The sequence below is a fragment of the Pan paniscus genome, chromosome 6 (genome assembly GCF_029289425.2).
Source record: "Pan paniscus chromosome 6, NHGRI_mPanPan1-v2.0_pri, whole genome shotgun sequence".
NCBI lineage: Eukaryota > Metazoa > Chordata > Mammalia > Primates > Hominidae > Pan > Pan paniscus.
In genome coordinates this window covers 102,374,487-102,393,851 of record NC_073255.2, presented here as the reverse complement: position 1 = coordinate 102,393,851, position 19,365 = coordinate 102,374,487, and the positions used below count along the sequence as shown (strand labels likewise).

General features: G+C 35.0%; 1 long non-coding RNA gene across 1 annotated transcript in view; it reads right to left on the bottom strand.

The window, feature by feature from the left end:
* LOC130541711 (uncharacterized) overlaps positions 1-4,861 on the bottom strand; it is a 51,902-nt gene extending 47,041 nt beyond the window's left edge. Inside the window, exon 1 of the long non-coding RNA XR_008955808.1 lies at positions 4,730-4,861. This is a non-coding gene — a long non-coding RNA (uncharacterized LOC130541711). The remainder of the gene's footprint in view (positions 1-4,729) is intronic.
* Between the last annotated feature and the right edge of the window lie 14,504 nt (positions 4,862-19,365).

Genomic DNA, 19,365 nt, shown 5'->3' with positions numbered 1-19,365 from the left:
ACAAAAGTTCAAGCCCCTTACTAGACCCAAGGCATGTTGACGGGAGCTGGGATGTGAAATGGTGTTTCAACCTAATTGATAATTAGAACAAAAAGGACAAGGTAACTTTAACATCCTAGGCAACCTAAAAGAATCTGTGGCACTAATATATATGTTTCTGGCATTACATACAGAAAAAATAAATGCCACTTATAACTTGTTTTAAACTGTGTTTTGTTTTTGTTTTTGCTTATATTTTTGTTTTGCTTGTTTTAAAATTTCCTGTATGTTTTCCTTTATCAAATGGGGTTTACTGACTCTTCTGTTTGGTTTCATCAACCTCAAACCAATAAAATTATTTATTTTTATTTATAAAAATTCACTGTTAATGCCAACAACAATATTCAAAGACTATATAAATTGTAGCAGGCACTGTACCATTATTGCAATTTTAGTTAAATATGATGATAACTTCCATCTGGTTTACCAAAAGTTGAGGAATTTGAGGAGTACTGTGGTCTGAAAGTGTGTGTCGCCACCAAATTGATACATTAAAATCCTATCCACTAAGGAGATGATATTGGTAGGTGGGGCCTTTGGGAAGTATTTGGGTCATGAAGACAGAGCCCTCATAAATGTGGCAAGATCCCTCAGCTTGTTTGCAAGCTGAATTTATGTGAGGACTAAGTAAGAAGGCACCATCAATGAACCAGTAAACAAACCCTCACCAGACACCAGACCTGCTGGCTCTTTGATCTTAGATTTAGAAAAGTGAGAAATCTATTTCTGTTGTTTATAAGCTATCTAGTCCATGATATTCTGTTTCAGCAACACGAATGGACCGAGACAAGGGTCAGGAGAGCACTGGAGCATGTCTTCTGTACCAGGAAAGGCATAGGTATTTATGAAGGGCACAGCAAGGGTTTAGTTGTGTCTGTGCAGTACTTCTCAACATTCCTTAAATGTCATGGCAACTCAGAAAATGATTCATTTGTTGTTTACCTTGCATACTTGGGTAAACACAAGAGGATTGTCATGACACCCTCCTGAGACATCCTAGATCTCAAACAACAGACTCCAAAACTAAAAGATAAATATTTGGGCATCCTAAAACCCATTTTTGATGTACCAGTTAAATCCCTTGAACAATTTCAGCAGACTCTCAATATTGACACACCTTAGGATTTGATATTCTAAAGAAACCACATATATACTTGCAGTGTGGCCTTGTGCCTAAGTTTGTCCTTAAGAAATGCCTTAGCCCAGCAGTATAGACAGACTAATGAGTTAGTGTTTAAAACCAAGACAGAAAGAATTCTCTTCTTAAAAGCAAATTTGCGAGTGAAACTATTCTCATCCCTATAAACAGAGCAGTAACTGTTTTGTGGTGCTTACTAACTATAAGCAAGTGAATAAATAAGATCAATTCTTAGGATGATGATTCCCTGGAAAAAATTAAAGCAGAGCAAGGCATTCACAAGTGACTGGGGTTCAGAGCCTGCTTTAGATTGGACCGACATGACAGGGCTGTCTCAAGATCAGCTGAGACTTGCATGATTCCAAACAGTGGTGTATTTTATGGGGGAATTAATTACCTTCCAGCCCAGGACACAGCAAGCTCTGGAAGTGGAGATAAGCTCAGCATAGTTAATGATGAACAGAAGGAAGGCTAATGTGGCTAGTGAGAGGGGGAAGGAGTGGTAGGAGATGAGGCGAGCTGGGGGCACATCATCCAGCATCATAGTACAACTTTGGATTAAATCCCAAAATTAGAGGGCTTGCAATTGGTAAACTGAAATAATCTGATTTACATGTTTAAATGATCACTGTGTGGGAAATGAATTGCAGAGAAGCAAGAGTGGAATAAAGGAGACAGGTTAAAAGACTATTAGAGCAATTGAGGCAAAAGGTGATAGCTTAGACCAGAGTGGTAGTAGCAGAAATGAAGTAAATTGAATAAATTTTAGATGTATTTTGAATAATGTATCTTCCAGAATCAGAAAGTCAAAACCGTTAGAGTCCTAGAGTAAAAAACAAACTGAATCAAAGCACAGCACAACACACACACACACACACACACACACACACACACACACACACACAATTGAGAAGTGTTATTTGGGTTGAGTGAAAGGCAGATCAGTTTTAGGATTGACTCTCCCACCATTGGACTTTAATTTTTTTTTTTTTCTTAATGGTTTAAAGACTCCCAAATACATCTTGGTGGATGTAAAACCTACAATCTTGTCACATTGGTCATCTGTTCATTCTTTCTCTCTAAGGAACAACTGCTTCTCTCCCATTTATCATGTTTGTCATTATGACACATCTATAGGCAATTCTCAGAAAACAACATTCTCATTACAGGCATGCCCCACAGAATATATTCCTGGTTTATACTCTCCTAGTAGAGTATAAACACACACACACAAACAATAAAACTCCATTTTAATAACTATATTCATAAGATAATGGTCAGGAAGTAGCATTTTAAGTACATATTTTATATATTTACATGGTAGTGTATTTCTTACACGAAAGTGTTTTACCATGTTTTAGTCATATGGTATCACCTGAGAGTCTTGGTTTAACATGTAGCCTGTTATCATTTTTCCAACTTAACAGAAAATACATCCTGTATTAGGCTGAATAATATTCTCTAGATACTATAATAAATCCTAATTTCTGTAACTTTTAAATGTTTCGCTATTTGGAAAAAAGGTCTTTGTAGATATGATTAAGTTAATGGTCTGGAGATGAGGAGGTTATTCTGAATTATCTGAGTGGACCCTAAAGGCAATTACATGTATCTTTATAAAAGTGAGGCAGAGGTAAATTAGACATGCACAGAGAGGAGAAGGCTGCGTACAGGGAGACAGAGGTTGGATTATATGGTCACAAGCCAAGGAATGCTGATAGCAACCAGAAACTGGAAAAGACAATAAATGGATTATCCTGTAGAGACTCTGGAGAGTGCAACGATGCTAACACCTTGTTTTAGGTCCAGCGATACCGATTTCAGATTTCTGGCCTGCAGAACTGTGGGAGAATAAATTTCTGTTTTAAGCCACCCAGTTTGTAGTAATTTGTTACAGCAGCCACATGAAACTAATATAGGCCCCCAGTTAGTATTTTCATGCAGAACCTCTGAATTTTCAAAAATGGATTCCTAATGTTCAGGAAATGATGTGATGTATATATTTCTGTTTCTTGGATGAAAGTCTACTTTTATAATGTATAAGTTTTTATGGACCCTCTAGTTGATAAACTTCAACCACAACTTCTTACTCTGCATTCAAAAATGAACCTGTATTACTAGGTTCTGTTGTGAACATAAACCTTTGATCCAGAATTTTTTGAGACTTTGCTTCTGTCTATCCCATTATCATCTATTACCTGAAACTACCTGGCTGAAGGTGGAGAGTGTTTTATGTTGAAGGTGAGAGTTTTGGGCTATTTTTCAATAGAAAACCAAACTCTAATTGAATCAGATAACCCGTAGAGGGTCAATTAAGCGTCACACCACACTTCATGGAAAGAACACCCAGTAATCTCTTTGGAAAATAGTCTCAAGCAGAATTGATTTATTGTATTGCCACCTCTCATTAAATATTGAATCTTGGTATTACTGCTCACTCCTATTGCCCACTCCTGGTCTATTTGTTTCTCGCTAGTTATGCTGGCTCACTCCATTATCGGCAGAGATCCAGAACTCTACATACCTCAGAGTGTAGGCTCAGCCTCCCATTGGATTTAGAGTATATTCCTCCTCACCTCAAGTCAGATACTTACAGTACTCCTGGATGTAATTTATGACTTCCCAGGGAAAATCTCACTCCCATGCATGATGGTATGGTCTTTCTCCATGAACCTGACAAAGTAGTCAACAACAGCACAGTATTCTGAAGTAGAAGCAGCAGTAGTAGCACTATGTAAAGGCAGTACACTCTGGGGACAGGCAGCATGTGATGCATTCATTGTAGAATGCTCCATTATCAAGCAAGCCCTGCTGAGTTCCAGCTCCATTAGCAAGTGGCAAAAGAAGTAAAAGTTGATATTCTGGATGACAGGAAAGCAGTGTTAAACTCCCCTCTTGTGTAGTACTATAAAATTGTCATAGGCAAAAAAAAAAAAAAAAAAAAAAAAAAGATGATTTTGTGTCATAGTCATGATCAAATGAAGGCCAGGGCCTATGAATAACAACTAAATATAAAATATTCAAAAACAGTTTTCAAGAGACTGTTTTTTTTTCAATAGAGGAAATAATTATCTTAACTAAATTATAAGCTTAATAAGAGAAAAAATAGTTTATATATCTTAACAGGTAAAAGTATTAATATCCAATCTGACTTTGCCACTTACTTGCTAGGTGACATTGGGCAAATTACATAAGGTTTTAAAACATCTGTTATTTCATCTTTAAAATGGGCATTTACTCAGGATTAGATGATACATATGGAGTACATAGAACAAAATCTGGAATTTGAAAACAAATAATGTTAGTCACTGACGCTATTACTCCTCCTGCTCCCACTCCTACTACTGTAACAAATATTATTTGATATTCTCATGGTGTTTAGTATTAATCATGCATGTTTAAGTCATGGAATTATTTGCAAACTAAACCAAATTAAGACAAGCCAAGAAATTAAAGCATATTTGTTTTATCAGAAATAAGGTGTCAGAGCTATTAAAAAGTACCAAGACTTTGTTTTACCATAAACAAGTAATGAAATAACAAAATTCTTACCAGGAAATTTAGATTACAATATTGGAGCTATCAAATCCATGCTTTGGAGGCACAGGCACAACCAGTAATATTAAGAAGTCTGTTGACAACTATACTTGATGTTCTTCTACCATAAACATTTAAAAAGAAAGTACTCCTCTTGCTTGAGGCACTGTAAATAAAAGATAGCTGTTAATGAGTTATCTGAATTCCTAGAATACCACAGAAGGAGGGATTACTAAATTACAAGACGGTTATTTTGTTTGGTGTTAATTTCCATCCCCCACCCCCACCATGCCTTCAGTCTATGTCCAAGGACTATCATGCAGGGCAGGAAAAATGTAGCAAGAGAAAAAAAATACATATAAACATATTAAAGGAATTAAACCTTTTCATAGTTTAAATGCACAATTATGTTGCATTTGGACTCTTCATCATCTGGTTCCCAACCCAATAGTAATGACCTAGCTTTGTTATTCTCCCTTGTTCTTCTGTTTTATTCATTTTTTTCACACATGGGCTTATGCTTATAACACTGGCAAATTACCTTCTTCTCCTGTGTTTCATGCCACCCATGTGGAAAATTTTCCTGAATTTGAAAACTGGTATTTGCCATGTCTTGACAGTAAGTACAATGTCTTACCATTTAACTTTTTTAAGATTTCCTTTTTTTGTTAGTCTTATTTAACTTTTTTGACTCCCTCAACTGCCTCTGACTTGCACGTTTAAATTTGTCATTGATGTTGTTATACTAGATTCAGAATTTTAACTTTCATCTAATGCATTGGAAGAGGAAAAAACAAGAATGAAAACGCAAATATGATGTTTTTATATTGATTTATCCTTTTCGCATTTACTTTTTATTGAATTTCAGTTTTAGTAACTATTTTGCTATTTAAAATTATTTGGACTCACTTTTTTTTAACCAGTTACCAGGGATAAGTAATATTGTGTGCACCATGACAAAATTATACCCATTCAGAGCCCAAAGACGATTGGTGATGATTGTTTTCTAGGAGATATTTTACTGGTAGCTTACCTAATGAGGGAGTCTAATTTATAATATTCATATTGGTAGCTCCTTTATATTCATTATTTCTGTATTTTTCAAAGTAATTACCCAAGTAATACAATTATTCTTATTTTAGAAATGAGGCAACTTATTGCTATTGCTAAATCTGACTTCAGAGCTTGTTGTTTTCAGTCTCCCAAGATACTGTCTGTCATGGAGTCTGTCATGGAGTAATAAGGAACTGCAAATGGAACAAATAGATCATGTATCTGAAGCCACAAAAAAGATAAGAAATATGTGGGCACAGCACATGCCTAAAAAATAATGACCAGCATTACCTATCGGGTAGTAATGATCCAGAAGCTTGAATAAAGTATAAACTTAAATGGAGTTATAAATTCCAAATCCCAACAATGGTTCCTCCCAAGCCAATAGGCCAACAGAACAATTCAAGAACAAAAACCTTACTTAAATCAGAATTACATAGTAATGGTTCAATATAGCTAATTAACAAATGCATTACCTCCTATGGATTTATACATGTGAAAACATCATGTTGTATATGGTAAATGCATGACATTGTATCTGTCCATTTAAAAAATAAAAATAAAAGAAATACTTTATGGTAGAAAATGACTACTTAGGAAATAGTTGTATGTTTATTGTTTTTTCTTTTGTTTGGAGGCTTTCATAAGCTCATTCATCAGTCGTTCAACTGATATATGTTTTTTGTGTCCTTACTATGTGTAAGTTATTGATTATTCTAGGTGCTAGGCAAAGTGTTAGTTTACATATAAAATGTATTTATCTTATTCAAAATAGGAATGGGTTTCTTTAAAAGATGTTGTACTCTAAATGTAAAATCACCTTTATCAAAAACAGTAGAAGAGGACCAGAGCCCATATCTTAACTGCAGTCATATAAAAAGAAAGCTGCCAGACAAAAAACTTTGGATTGCATCATTAGATAATGTCTGAGTGTGCAGTGGCAAATATAAAATAAACAGTAGTAATCACATATTCAAGCAAGCATCATTGAAAGCTAGAAATGACAGACCTGGAAAAGTGCGCAAGGGTAAGTTCAATATAGTAGTATATATTAGTTTACATCAAGGGGTGGAAATGTTTATACACAGTTGTGTGTGTGTGTGTGTGTGTGTGTTAATTTGTATAGCATCCTTAGAAAAGTCTGTAAACAGATTCCATGGGTGAAGTTTCCTTAATGATGTTCAGGAGGGTATTTTCTGAATTTTCAAAGAATATGATTTAAATAATTTGGCCAAATAGCAAGAAAGTTACAGCATCTGGTTTAAACTCATCTATCACTCACAGTAACATGAATAAATGGAGACATTCAGCACTATACACACAACAGAAATTGTGTTCTCCTATTGATATAATTAAATACTCATAGAAGCCTAAATGCATAATAGCTTCCAGACCCTTTGCTTAATGCCAAAAAGCAATGGCTCCGCTTCCAATGAACTTGATAGGCATATGTTCCTAGTCAGGACCATTGTGAGCCCTCTCCAGTTTCTAAACATTTATTGCTGGTACTGTAATAATAAACATCTTGCATTTATAAGATGTAATGTTGCCTAGAATTTTTCATTTTTCAAGAATGCAGAGCACACTCTCTAATGGCTCTCATATGTCCAGTGTGCCCACAAACAATTTGTCTTCTGAGTAGAGTGTTAATCTGACACCTCAAGGACAGACCTGTTTTCAGAAGGACTTAAAGAAAAGCTACACACATTCATAGGCCTCAATAACTACTGAAAATCCTAGTAAACTGTGGCTGGGATTACTCAGAGTTCTGGATCACATCACTTCATGCCACATTTTGCTTACATAAGAGTTATTAAAGATGATAGTAGAATATTTTTCGACTCATTGTCAAATATGTACATACCAAACACACATTTAATATATGTACATATATATATGAAATCAAGCTAATGATGACATTTATGGTCCTGTTCTTTTGTTTTATCTGGACTCAGAGGTGGGTGTGTGATAGGAATGTATTTTTCATTTGTTTAACCCAGTTGCACATGATAACCTCACAGCAGTGACGAAGGAAGCAAATATGTGCTTTGGTCATAAACACCCTGGGGCATAGCAAAATCCCTCCTTTAAAGACAAATCCAAGATTTTCTTCTCAGGTCAAGGGCAGCACATTAAACCTGTGGCTTAAAAAAAAATCTATATCTCAAAAAAAGAAAAGAAAGTTAAGTTTCCTTAATGGTGCTATTCTGCATGGAGTGAAAGATTAGAAACACATCTCACCAATGGAATAAAAGATTACTTCCTGTAAAAAAAAAAAAAAAAAAAGTTAATTGGCAGAGAGAGAAAAAAATACTCAGGAAAGCTAGAAACAAGACAAATAACATTTACACCTGGATCCGTAATGTTTGCTGTTCTTATTTGACATGCATTATTAATCTTAACATTCTGGGGTGGCTTGATTGGGACTTGAATATTCACACCAATACCTTGAACTAGAACAATGTTTTATACAGATGTGAGAAAAACATAAAATGAAAGTTGTATCCATCAGGCTCACCTACATCTTTTGCTCATCTCTTTAACTCACACTTTATATTTAAGAAAAAGATGCTTGCCCACAAACAATTGTCAACTTTTTGCCTTGTCAGTGAATTTTCAGGCCCTCTCTGTATTTCTTACCACCATGGAAATACTTAATTTAATGCTTTGAAAAAATGACAACTTCTTAAAGGGAAAAAGCAACCACTCTTTTCTGGCTGGAATCAAGAAGGATATCAAAGGGAAGAAGAAGGTTCCTGCTGTGCCAGAAACCCTTAAGAAAAAGTGAAGGAATTTTGCAGACCTGAAGATCAAATGCCTGAGAAAGAAGTTTAACCCAAAAGATGCTTCTGAAGGCAAGGAGGAAACTTATCTGAAAAAGTGAAGCACTGTTCCAAAGAATATAGGCCAATGTATAGAACTGATATTTGATTGGATAGGATGGCAAGAAAAACTGACAACTTCTATGTACCTGCTGAACCCAAATTGACATTTGTCATCAGGATCAGAAGTATTAACGGTATGAGTACAAAGGTCCAAAAGGTATTCCAGCTTCTTTGCCTTCATCAGGTCTTGAAAGGAAATTTTTAACCTCAACGAGGCTTCAATTAACATGCTGAGAATTGTAGAACCCTATTTTGCATGGGAGTACCCGAACCTGAAGTCAGTAAATGAACTAATCTATAAGCATGATTATGGCAAAATCAGTAAGAAGTGAATTGCCTTGACAGTTAACACTTTGGTCAATCTCTTGGTAAATATGACATCATCAGCATGTAGTACCTCATTCATGAGATATGTACTGTTAGAAAATGCTTCAAAGAAACAGATAACTCCCTGTGGCCCTTCAAATCATCCTCTCCAGGATGTTCAATAAAGAAAAAGACCACTCATTTTGTAGAAGGCGGAGATGCTGACAACAGGGAAGACCAGATCAAAAGCCTTAGAAGGATGAACTAAGCTGTTTGCTGTGATTATTTTTGTAACCTGGAATAAACAGTGTCTGCTTTCAAAAAGAAAAAGCAACTATACCCATCATATATGTCGATCACAATTATAGTTTGCAGTGCTGACATCGTTGGTTATTTTTTTTAATCTACAAGTATATAGGCAACAGATATGACCTGTATTCGATGTACAAAAAGCCAAAAAATATGTTTAAAGTGAAAACAAATTTTCATGTGAGTTTAGTATTTCAGACTACTTATTGTTTTTACTAAGATTTCAGCTACTGACATTTCCACGTTGGCTGAAATGATTCACTGAACTTCCAAAGTTTATCTGTTCAAACTCTAAGAGTGCCCAAACTTCACTGCTCATACACTGTGGGCTAGACGTACCTCTGGAGCAGGTCTGCAGAGTTTGGCATAAGCTCTGTGGTATTATCAGGAGGATAACACGCAGTGCATGAAGAGGAGACTCTTTAAGGTTTTATTTCCATTTATTTTAGTATTTCAAAACGTTTTCCTCCTAAACTCAATTTGATTGACATGACACAATTTAAGGCAACTCCAAGCACAACTTCCTATGCTTAATAAGGAAACTATGATCAATGGAGCAAAACCAAGAAAGAGGTATTCTTTGAGCTACATTTAGTTTCAAAATTCTTTTCATTGTGGTATACAAAGTTGATTTTAAAAAGTAATGCTCAGACATCTAATACTAGAAATAACTCTCTGTTATGAAACTTAGTTGTAACATATTGCACATTTACTTCACTCTTTTTCTAAATTATTATTATTATTATTATTATTATTATTATTATTAGCTGGGAAAGAGAAATGCTTGATAATTAAATGCAAAATACTTTAACATCTACTGAGTGTTAAGGTAGAATTAACAAAACATTTATATGGGTTCATGAGCTACAGCCTTTATCACATCACTGATATTTTTTATCTTTTTGATTGCCTGATGCCAGTAGAAAGACTGCAAATAAATTTGGCTTTACGTAAGCAGTAAATGTTTTGTTAATTCTACCTTAACACTCAGTAGATGTTAAAGCATTTTGCATTTAATTATCAAGCATTTTTCGCTCCCAGCAAAAAATAATAATAATAATTCAGAAAAGGAGTGAAGTAAATGTGCAATACGTTACAACTAAGTTTTATAACAGAGAGTTATTTCTAGTATTAGATGTCTGATCATTACTTTTTAAAATCAACAGATTGTATATCTTCCCAGAAATTTTTATATCCATGTTTATTTTATAAAATGTAAGCTGATATTCCACACATTATTTTTAAGCTTACATTTGCCTGATACTATGTGACTATCTTTCCACATACATAATGAAATATGTACAATATCATTTTAGTGACCAAATAATACTCTACTCATTATTTAACTTATTTACTTTTAGGCTATTATCAACCTTTTCATATCATAAATAATACTGTGATGAAATCCTTATTGCTAATTCCTTAAATCCCAATCACTTACTTCATTCACTAAGTTCCTTTATATTCATTCTTAGGTATAAAAATTGGGGGCCAACCAAAAATACATATTTTGCCAATGTTGGAAACCACTGTTCTTTGTAAACAGCCTACCAAGTAACATGCATACAAGCAGTGTGACTCATTTTTGGGGTGTTCGTAGTGTTATAGAAAAGGAAGAAGAGTATGTAAAAATCTATAAGTTAAATAATCATATTAATAACTGCTAGCTGTGTATTGAATTGTGTATGATTACTTTTTATAATAAATGTTTAAATATTACTCTCTGTTTAGATTTTCTTAACCATGCTCATAATTAGTTTATAGACTTTTATAGTTAGAAAAGAATGGAATAACTTACAGGATTTGAAACACATTAAACATGGTGGAGATGCAGTCGTTTGAGGAGAGGTTGTCTGCCCTATTTTCAGCCTTCCTTATGAAAGTGACAATTCAGTGACTCTAACCACTTAGACTTAATTTCCACAAAAACTGTAAAGTCTACCCTAATTTTGTATTGTTTAAGAAATTAACAATTGTTTTCCAGACTTAATATATAACTTATACCATTAACTACAGGGATTTTAATAATTCTAATATAAGGCAATACCTCAAATATAATGGAAAAAAATCCCAATCTGTTTTTATAGCAGACTACATTGCCGATAAAAAAAGAAAAAAAAAATTGTCACATCAATCAATGTTTTTTTCTTGGCCCTCATTGTGTGTGTGTTTTTTTTAACCTGAGCAAATTTAAGGTGAAAACTTGTTACCTTTCTCCCTACCCGAATCATACTTGCAAATTGTGTTAGGGTAAACCTGAGGGCAATGTAAATTTCTTTATGGATAAGAAAGAATCTGTAAGATGAAAGCTCTAAATATAAGGTCCTAGAATATTCTCATATATTGTAGAAACTGGAAAGTAAAAGGCATAAAAGTAGTAAAGTAACATGCATAGCAAATTAAAGTATACATTATTATTCATGACTTTTGGGAAGAAATAGGAAAAAAAAATAAATGACAAATTTTCGTGTTTCCTAGTTCTCTGGTAACATAGGCTTTGCTTGCATTACCTACACGAAGAATTACCATCTCAAATTCCACAAAACTTCTCCGAAGAGCATGCCAGCCAGTACAGCAGCCCTATTGGCCTGAGAGAGGGATCCAAGAACAGCATATCTGTGATAGTGCCTAGGGTCTGTAACAGATTTTTCATTAACTTTAACAAAAATTGCTAGCATAACTACATGTGGTGAAAAGTATTTCAAAAGACTAATGTCCCTACTCCTGCATATTTTATTCTAGTAAAAGAGCTGCTGTACAGAATTCTTGGCATCTGAATGTTTGGCAAACTGTCTAGCTGTTTCTGGTCGTTTCTTCCTAAGTTTTGTTGATTTGTTTTTAAGACATCACTGTGCATGTTCTTCCATTTGACTCAACAGGATGCCAGCACTGACGTTGAAAATGACACAGCAAAAGAGCAAGTTTGTATAAACGATGATGCTAAGTTATTAATATTATTAATAATCAAATGCAGTGTGTGATGACATAAGGAAAGAACTAAGAATTATTGTTTATTTATAGTTACACAATACACTAGGCAGTGTTTGATTATATAAGCATGTTTCTAATTGTAGCCTTAAAACAAGTAAAAAAAAATTAAAAAAAGATGATGTTAACCACGAATGAAATAAGAACTCCGAGGAAAAAGGCACATGATTCAGTTTATATTTCACAATGTGTTGATTCAATTGGTTATTTAACCACATAAAAAGTAATAAACAATATGGATCCTGTTTTGTCCAGGTAGTAATTATTATTAACACTGGTAAAGTAGATTATGAAAAATAAAATAAATTCAGAATATTAAAGTGTTTTACTGCAGTTTCAATGGTTGATGATAGATCACTATTTTCAATATTGTGGTTAGGCTGGGTTATTTAAAAGTAAGTATTTCATTTTCATCTATATGCATTCAAAGCCTGTGCTTGCATGTTTATACTATTTATGGTTAGAATGAAAAGTTGCCTAAATGGAAATTATTTGAAACCTATTCAATTTATTTGTAACTGCTTTATTCTCAAAGTAGTTTATTTTTGAAATATTGTGCTGAAAAAATTAGAATTTAATGTTATTATACTAATATAATGTTGTTCACATTCATTTTGTTTTAATTCTATAGTGATGACCTGTTATAAAGTAATTTATAATAACACAATGTGTGAGATCACTGAGATTCACACTTGTTTCTTTTATAAGTTTTGTGTTAACTATCAGAGGGGAAAAATATTAAATATCTCAAAGCAACTCCCAAGATAAACTAGTGTTGTAACTAATTTTAAAATATATATTAGTATCTTCATTTACAATGTAAAGAATATATGAAAATTGTGAATTTTTGCTTTAATGCCTGAGATAAATATCATTATCCTTTTTCATAGAATTACCTTATGGGCAAAGACTGGTATATATGAGAGGAAATAATGATAAAAAACACCAAAGTTCTCAATTTTATTTATCGCATCTGCTGTGAAACTACCATGTAACTAGTGTATACTAGGTGGGATGGACCATCTATAAAACATACATGATATGACCCTGAAGAGTTTTACAGTTTCTGTGAGGGAAACTATAAACACAAAAAAAAGTATAAAATAAAATTAAAAGTGATAGAAAATGTAATCACCATACCATATAGCTAATATTCCCAGCCAAGTAGCCAAAATAAGAATATAGAGTTAGCATATTTAGAGGTTATAGCAAACTTAGAACTCTACGTGCTTAATGTTTTTAATGACTGAATTTTTAAATTCTTACTTTCTTAATGAAAAAGCAAAATATTTACAAATTGTTGATGTTTTTGCACAAAAATTTCAATGTATTAAATTACTTCTGTATTAGTAACGGTAAGCTAAACTGCAGTAACAACCAGAACCCAAAATGCCTAATGACATAAACACAGCAGGAATTTATTTATTGTTCAATAATGACACAAAATAGACATTCCTGGTTGGTAGGCAGCTGTCTTTCATATGGTAATACAAGGAATTTTGGGCTCCACCCTTTTCTGTGACATTGTCAGCTGTCACTTCCAGAGAGATAAAGCGGAAAGTCAGAGTGGAATGGGCACATATGCCCTTATCAGAAGCCTCAACTTTTGTAACATTGGAGAAACTTAGTAGTGTGGCCATATTCACCTTCAGGGAGGATGGGGAATGGAGTCCAGTCATGTGCTTGGCTCTAATTCTATTCCACAGAAAGAAAAAAAAAAAAGGGAATTTGCTGGACAGGTAGTGGTATTTACCACAGTTTCTGTTAAAGTACTCGATTGACAAAAAGAAGAAACGTACTCTGAATTTTTTGACTTTCAGTCTCTGATATTACTGGCACAATTAGGTGCATTTATACATATGTTTTTCCTTCTATGTATAATAAAGGATGTGTCTTTTTAATAATTTATATATACATTTTTTATTATACTTTAAGTTCTAGGGTACATGTGCACAACGTTCAGGTTTGTTACATAAGTATACACGTGCCATGTTGGTATTTTTTGTGTCCTTACTATGTGTAAGTTATTGATTATTCTAGGTGCTAGGCAAAGTGTTGGTTTACATATAAAATGTATTTATCTTATTCAAAATAGGAATGGGTTTCTTTAAAAGATGTTATACTCTAAATGTAAAATCACCTTTATCAAAAACAGTAGAAGAGGACCAGAGCCCATACCTTAACTGCAGTCATATAAAAAGAAAGCTGCCAGACAAAAAACTTTGGATTGCATCATTAGATAATGTCTGAGTGTGCAGGGGCAAATATAAAATAAACAGTAGTAATTATATATTCAAGCAAGCATCATTGAAAGGTAGAAAAGACAGACCTGGAAAAGTGCGCAAGGGTAAGATCAATATAGAAGTATATATTAGTTTACATCAAGGGGTGGAAATGTTTACACACAGTTGTGTGTGTGTGTGCGTGTGTGTTAATTTGTATGGCATCCTTAGAAAAGTCTGTAAGCAGATTCCATGGGTGAAGTTTCCTTAATGATGTTCAGGAGGGTATTTTCTGAATTTTCAAAGAATATGATTTAAATAATTTGGCCAAATAGCAAGAAAGTTACAGCATCTGGTTTAAACTCATCTATCACGCACAGTAACATGAATAAATGGAGACCTTCAGCACTATACACACAACAGAAATTGTGTTCTCCTATTGATATAATTAAATACTCATAGTATTAACTCGTCATTTATGTTAATTATATCCCCTAATGCTATCCCTCCCCGCTACCCCCACCTCAGAACAGGCCCCAGTGGGTGATGTTCCCGTTCCTGTGTCCAAGTGTTCTCATTGTTCAATTCCCACCTATGAGTGAGAACATGCGGTGTTTGGTTTTTTGTCCTTGCGATAGTTTGCTGAGAATGATGGTTTACAGCTTCATCCATGTCCCTACAAAGGACATGAACTCATCCGCTTTTATGGCTGCATAGTATTCCATGGTGTATATGTGCCACATTTTCTTAATCCAGTCTATCATTGATGGACATTTGGGTTGGTTCCAAGTCTTTGCTATTGTGAGTAGTGCCGCAATAACCATACGTATGCATGTATCTTTATAGCAGCATGATTTATACTCCTTTGGATATATGCCCAGTAATGGGATGGCTGGGTCAAATGGTATTTCTAGCTCTAGATCCCTGAGGAATCACCACACTGTGTTCCACAATGGTTGAATTTGTTTACAGTCCCACCAACAGTGTAAAAGTGTTCCTATTTCTCCACATCCTCTCCAGCACCTGTTTTTTCCTGACTTTCTAATGCTCGCCATTCTAACTGGTGTGAGATGGTATCTCATTGTGGTTTTGATTTAAATTTCTCTGATGGCCGTTGATGATGAGCATTTTTTCATGTGTCTTTTGGCTGCATAAATGTCTTCTTTTGAGAAGTGTCTGTTCATATCCTTTGCCCACTTTTTGATGGGGTTGTTTTTTATTGTAAATTTGTTGGAGTTCTTTGTAGATTCTGGATATTAGCCCTTTGTCAGATGGGTAGATGGCAAAAATTTTCTCCCATTCTGTGTGTTGCCTGTTCACTCTGATGGTAGTTTCTTTTGCTGTGCAGAAGCTCTTTAGTTTAATTAGATCCCATTTGTCAATTTGGGCTTTTGTTGCCATTGCTTTTGGTGTTTTAGACGTGAAGTCCTTGCAATGCCTATGTCCTGAATGGTATTGCCTAGGTTTTCTTCTAGGGTTTTTATGGTTTTAGGTCTAATATTTAAGTCTTTAATCCATCTTGAATTAATTTTTCTATAAGGTGTAAGGAAGGGATCCAGTTTCAGCTTTCTACATATGGCTAGCCAGTTTACCCAGCACCATTTGTTAAATAGGGAATCCTTTCCCCATTTCTTGTTTTTGTCAGGTTTGTCAAAGATCAGATAGTTGTAGATGTGTGGTGCTGTTTCTGAGGGCTCTGTTCTGTTCCATTGGTCTATATCTCTGTTTTGGTACCAGTACCATGCTGTTTTGGTTACTGTAGCCTTGTAGTATAGTTTGAAGTCAGGTAGTGTGATGCCTCCAGCTTTGTTCTTTTGGCTAAGGATTGACTTGGAAATGCGGGCTCTTTTTTGGTTCCATATGAACTTTAAAGTAGTTTTTTCTAATTCTCTGAAGAAAGTCATTGGTAGCTTGATGGGGATGGCATTGAATCTATAAATTACCTTGGGCAGTATGGCCATTTTCACAATATTGATTCTTCCTACCCATGAGCATGGAATGTTCTTCGATTTATTTGTATCCTCTTTTATTTCGTTGAGCAGTGGTTTGTAGTTGTCCTTGAAGAGGTCCTTCACATCCCTTGTAAGTTGGATTCCTAGGTATTTTACTCTCTTTGAAGCAATTGTGAATGGGAGTTCACTCATAATTTGGCTCTCTGTTTGTCTGTTATTGGTGTATAAGAATGCTTTTGATTTTTGCACATTGATTTTGTATCCTGAGACTTTGCTGAAGTTGCTTATCAGCTTAAGGAGATTTTGGGCTGAGACAGTGGGGTTTTCTAGATATACAGTCATGTCATCTGCAAGCAGGGACAATTTGACTTCCTCTTTTCCTAATTGAATACTCTTTATTTCTTTCTTCTGCCTGATTGCCCTGGCCAGAACTTCCAACACTATGTTGAATAGGAGTGGTGAGAGAGGGCATCCCTGTCTTGTGCCAGTTTTCAAAGGGAATGATTCCAGTTTTTGCCCATTCAGTATGATATTGGCTGTGGGTTTGTCATAAATAGCTCTTATTATTTTGAGATACATCCCATCAATACCTAATTTATTGAGAGTTTTTAGCATGAAGGGCTGTTGAATTTTGTTGAAGGCCTTTTCTGCATCTATGGAGATAATCATGTGTTTTTTGTCTTTGGTTCTGTTTATATGCTGGATTACGTTTATTGATTTGCGTATATTGAACCAGCCTTGCATCCCAGGAATGAAGCCCACTTGATCATGGTGGATAAGCTTTTTGATGTGCTGCTGGATTCAGTTTGCCAGTATTTTATTGAGGATTTTTGCGTCAATGTTCATCAGGGATATTGGTCTACAATTCTGTTTTTTTGTTGTGTCTCTGCCAGGCTTTGGTATCAGGATCATGTTGGCCTCTTAAAATGAGTTATGGAGGATTCCCTCTTTTCCTATTGATTGGAATAGTTTCAGAAGGAATGGTACCAGCTCCTCTTTGTACCTCTGGCAGAATTCGGCTGTGAATCCATCTCGTCCTGGACTTTTTTTGGTTGGTAAGCTATTAATTATTGCCTGAATTTCAGAGCCTGTTACTGGTCTATTAAGAGATTCAACTTCGTCCTGTTTCAGTCTTGGGAATTTTAGTGTCGAGGAATTTATCCATTTCTTCTAGATTTTCTAGTTTATATGCATAGAGGTGTTTATAGTATTGTCTGATGTTAGTTTGTATTTCTGTGGGATTGGTGGTGATATCCCCTTTATCATTTTTTATTGCATCTATTTGATTCTTCTGTCTTTTCTTCTTTATTAGTCTTGCTAGTGGTCTATCAATCTTGTTGATCTTTTCAAAAAACCAGCTCCTGGATTCATTGATTTTTTGAAGGGTTTTTTGTGTCTCTATTTCCTTCAGTTCTGCTCTGATCTTAGTTATTTCTTGCCTTCTGCTAGCTTTTGAATGTGTTTGCTCTTGCTTCTCTAGTTCTTTTAATTGTGTTGTTAGGATGTCAATTTTAGATCTTTCCTGCTTTCTCTTGTGGGCATTTAGTGCTATAAATTTCCCTCTACACACTGCTTTAAATGTGTCGCAGAGATTCTGGTACATTGTGTCTTTGTTCTCGTTGGTTTCAAAGAACATCTTTATTTCTGCCTTCATTTCGTTCTTTACCCAGTAGTCATTCAGGAGCAGGTTGTTCAGTTTCCGCATAGTTGAGCGGTTTTGGGTGAGTTTCTTAATCCTGAGTTCTAGTTTGATTGCACTGTGGTCTGAGAGACAGTTTGTTATAATTTCTGTTCTTTTACATTTGCTGAGGAATGCTTTACTTACAATTATGTGGTCAATTTTGGAATAGGTGTGGTGTGGTGCTGAGAAGAATGTATATTCTGTTGATTTGGGGTGGAGAATTCTGTAGACGTCTATTAGGTCCGCTTGGGGCAGAGCTGAATTCAATTCCTGGATATCCTTGTTAATTTTCTGTCTCGTTGATCTGTCTAATGTTGACAGTGGGGTGTTAAAGTCTCCCATTATTACTGTGTGGGAGTCTAAGTCCCTTTGTAGGTCTCTAAGGACTTGCTTTATGAATCTGGGTGCTCCTGTATTGGATGCATATATATTTAGGATAGTTAGCTCTTCTTGTTGAGTTGATCCCTTTACCATTATGTAATGGCCCTCTTTGTCTCTTTTGATCTTTGTTGGTTTAACGTCTGCTTTATCAGAGACTAGGATTGCAACCCCTGCCTTTTTTTGTTTTCCATTTGCTTGGTAGATCTTCCTCCATCCCTTTATTTTGAGCCTATGTGTGTCTCTGCACATGAGATGGGTTTCCTGAATACAGCACACTTTATCTTGACTCTTTATCCAATTTGCCAGACTGTGTCTTTTAATTGGAGCATTTAACCTATTTACATTTAAAGTTAATATTGTTATGTGTGAATTTGATCCTGTCATTATGTTGTTAGCTGGTTATTTTGCTCGTTAGTTGATGCAGTTTCTTCCTAGCCTCGATGGTCTTTACAATTTGGCATGTTTTTGCAGTGGCTGGTACCGGTTGTTCCTTTCCATGCTTAGTGCTTCCTTCAGGAGCTCTTTTAGGGCAGGGCTGGTGGTGACAAAATCTCTCAGCATTTGCTTGTCTGTAAAGGATTTTATTTCTCCTTCACTTATGAAGCTTAGTTTGGCTGGATATGAAATTCTGGGTTGAAAATTCTTTCTTTAAGAATGTTGAATATTGGCCCCCACTCTCTTCTGGCTTGTAGAGTTTCTGCCAAGAGATCAGCTGTTAGTCTGATGGGCTTCCCTTTTTGGGTAACCCAACCTTTCTCTCTGGCTGCCCTTAACATTTTTTCCTTCATTTCAACTTTGGTGAATCTGACAATTATGTATCTTGGAGTTGCTCTTCTCGAGGAGTATCTCTGTGGCATTCTCTGTATTTCCTGAA